We start from the raw sequence: 3848 nt of genomic DNA on the forward strand, positions 1-3848 counted from the left end.
TCAGAAATCCGCCTGCCTCTGCCTCCCAAGTGCTGGGATTAAAGGCATGCGCCACCATCGCCCGGCCTCTTCTTTTTTTTAAGACCAGTTGACCTATCTGGCAGGGTCAGCTGTAGTGATGGCTGGATGAGATAGAGAATTTCTTGATGGCAGCAGTCCCACTCCTATGGGGGAAGAGAGTTTTTGACAAGTAGGCAGTGTAGCATAACAGACACACTCCAAAGCGCCTACACCTCATAGGTCATCAAGTGAACATTATCTCAGATTTGTCCATCTCCGGGGACCCCGTCGTCCCTTTCAGATGTTCCTGTTTGAGGTGATTGTTTCTGCTTCCCAGTGAGGAAGGTCGGTCTTGAATTAGGGTAGGATAATTTAAATAGAATTTAATGAACGATTTTTAAAGGTCCAGGTGTGAGCTGTAGAAAATCACAAAAACAAAAAACAAAACAAAACAAAAAACTAGAAGCAGTGAGAGAGCCCTGTTCCAGATGTGGGAGACAGAACCAGGCGGAGAGTGTGGACCAGTAGAACCCCCTAAAGAGAAAGCGGGGGTGGGGTGGGGTGAGGCGGGGGAGACTAGATACCCAACCTCGGGCTTCGCCTTTGCCATTCATGGATCCAACCTGATGGAAAGCAGACATGACTTTATGCAGGCCAGCCTTCCACAGCCTGAGGTGGATGACAAGGACAAGGAGGTGAAGAGCCAAACAGAAGATATCTAGATCTTTAGATTTAGGGTTACAAATTTTAGAGTTAGCATTTAATTTTCATGAGCCGTATAAGCCGTATTTCTATATGCTAAAACTGTTTCACAGGACTCGGGGACTGGGGGAGGACTCTAAACACTTCCTCTCCTGTCCTGTTGGAGAAGCTTTGCTTCTGTTCTCCGGTTACAGTCAAAGCACTCGGGCTAAGGACTGAACATTTAATCATATACTAGTTGGGTAGAGAGAAAAATAAATTACTCAAAACCAACGCGGGAGTACAGAGATAAGGAAGAGACACACATGGTGGGAACTTAGAGGTCCCCGGGACTAGAGGTACGTGGCAAGAGGGTTTTCTCGAGTTGTTAACGGAAAGGGGGGCGATAAGGCGGCTGAGGACACTGCAGTTGTTTACTGGCGAAAAGTGCAGCCCCAGCATTACACAATTCGCTAAAAATGGAGCTATCGCTTGGAGAGATTCAGGCTCTGCATCCTCGGACTGGACTGGCAGCTTCGGAGCCTTCACGTGATTGGTAGAGGACTCTCCTGCTATGCTCCGCCCACATCCCAGCCGCTAAAGAGGGGTGCTCGGTTGGATGGGTATCCCACGCCCTGAGCACCTCGGTCGCTGCAGTCACATCCCGAAATAGACCTTGTTTCTCAGAGGTGGACAAATCTGGATCGGGCGCGGGAGGGTTGGTCAAGGAGACGGCGCTCATTGGTTGTACAGGGCGCGCTAAGGGGCTGAGGAAGGCTGATTGGTCGCAGGTTCTGCCTGGTTCTAATCAGGTCAAGGCCTGTGGCGTATTCCGGTGCTGCCGCCAGGAGGAGCTGGGCAGGGCGATGTGAGGACCTCGGGGAAGGAGAGGAGGATCAGAGAGAACTTCTGGATTTCCTTCCCGTGGTCTTTTTTTTTTTTTTAATTTTAATTTTTATTTTTATTTTTTGGGGGGGTGTTGAGCTGACTCTAATGCAGTGGTTCTCAACCTTTCTAATGCTGCGACCCTTTAATACAGTTCTTAATGTTGTAGTGACCCCTCAATCATAAAATTATTTTGTTGCTACTTCATACCAAATTTTGCTACCGTTAAATATCGTAATGTAAATATCTGACATGCAGGATATCTGATACGCAGCCCAAAGGAGTAGAGACCCAGACAAGTTAAGAACCGCTGCTCTAGGCCCACCTAGTCATCTTGTCTTCTTGAATCCAGTCAGACCCCAGACTCTCCAGAGTCCTTCTTAAGTAGCTGTCTGGCTTTTTGTGGACCCTGCAGCTCTTCCCTCCGGGGCACAGCCCACGGCTGCTGCAGGGGAGATCTGACGCAGGCAGTAGCTTCCCGTGTGAGCCTAGGTTCTTGTGACCTGTTCTACCTGGGAGGCCCGAGGGGACAGTTCCAGGTCATCCCAGATCGGATTTCTCAGTAATTCCTGGCCCCAACTTACCTGACATTCTTGTTGAACGCACATCTGCAAGAAATCAATTGGGGGTAGCGGTGGTGGTGGTGGAATTTTCGTCCTAAGAGCCAGCATGGCTTCCCAATTTGCACCTAACAGCTCCTCCGTACTCTTCCTTGCTTGGCTAACATCACCTCCTTGGCATTCTTCCAGACCTCCATAGGTGAGCTAAGGATGGTAACAAAGTTCCACTGCAGTGTAGCTGGTGAATCAACGAGTTTATTTGACATCAGTCTGAAGGGTACTGACTACCCAGGGGCAGGTATACTGCTAAAGAAAATATTTCTCTCCTTGGAAGCCTTAACCTTGGACATCCCCAGTTCCGCTCCCTCTATTAACTACTTAGGTGTCTTTAGGAAGGGGGGAGGGCTCATAAGCACCCCCCCTTCCGTGATGCAGTCAATGGAGCGTGCAGGTCACCTAAAGATAGTCACAGCTGCTGAAGAAGAGATCCAGAGGATAATAGCAGGGTCATGGGAGAAGAGGGGGGGGGGTAGGAAGGAGGTAGGAGGGGGGTAGGAGGGAGATAGGAGGGGAGTAGGAGGGGGGTAGGTTCTGGGGCCAAGGCACCTGAGTGAGAATGGTAGCCACGCCCTTTAAATACTACTACGTAATCTGAAGAGAAAAACAATGTCTAGGAACTTCCGTTTTTTGACAACAAATAGTGACCCTCCTCTCATGGGATTCAACTGTAAAGGTCTTAGGACCAAAGTAATTATGTCGAGCTGCTGTTACCTGTGCCCCAATGGTGTTTGACACGGACCTTTTAATGACGCAGGGTTTGCTGACCTGCCCGTTCAGAATCGCAGAATTGCCCAGGAGCTGTTCTCAACCTGTGGGTCACGACCCACTTCGTGGGGGTCAAATGACCCTTTCACAGGGGTCACCTAAGCCCATCGGAAAACACATGCTTACATTGAGATTCATAACAGTAGCAGACTTGAAATGGCAACGAAAATAATCTTATGGTTGGGGGTCACCACAACATGAGAACAGTGTTAAGGGGTCTCAGCGTCAGGGTGGCTGAGAGCCACTGTTTGCAAGGCTGTGACGGAATTCTCAAAAACTGTCTCAAAAGCCCACTGTCTTCTTTCTCTGCCTGTCCCTTACCAGCTTGCGTTTCCTTTTTAGAGGCTTTTATTGCAGATTGGAATTTCAAACTTAAGGAAGCTAGGACTCCAGACAGAAGGACGAGGCCTCTTTTCCTCCACGTGACCCGGAAGGGCTTGACCTTCCCCTCAGTTTGATAGCTTTAGACAGGGTTCCTCTGGGTTGCAAGTCTCTCCTCTCTTTTTTTCTTACAGAACACTTGCAACCGCTAATTTTCTCTGGGCCTTTGATATGTATATAAATCTTGGAAACTTACTGCCAGTTTCATGACCCCGAGAAGTTCTTCCCAGGACCTGAGCTGTTGAAGGTCTGTTCTCGAGGAACGTGGTGCCCTCTCTCTCAGCCTGGGGGTGGGTTAGGAACCTGACTCCACATGGGTAAACTAGTAGTCTTAAACACGCAGGACAAGGTTACGTTCCCTTAGGTAGGACCGATTAGCAGCACGGGGTCCTGCTTCACTTCTAGCAGCCTTCCCTTCCAGGGTTGGCTCTCTTCTTCCATCTGTATGACTTCCAGGAATGGCCCTACCTCGATCAAGATCCTTTACTTGATGAGCCATCTCCCCTCCCCTCCCCT

Source organism: Mastomys coucha, unplaced genomic scaffold (genome assembly GCF_008632895.1).
Source record: "Mastomys coucha isolate ucsf_1 unplaced genomic scaffold, UCSF_Mcou_1 pScaffold11, whole genome shotgun sequence".
In the NCBI taxonomy this organism is placed as follows: Eukaryota; Metazoa; Chordata; class Mammalia; order Rodentia; family Muridae; genus Mastomys; species Mastomys coucha.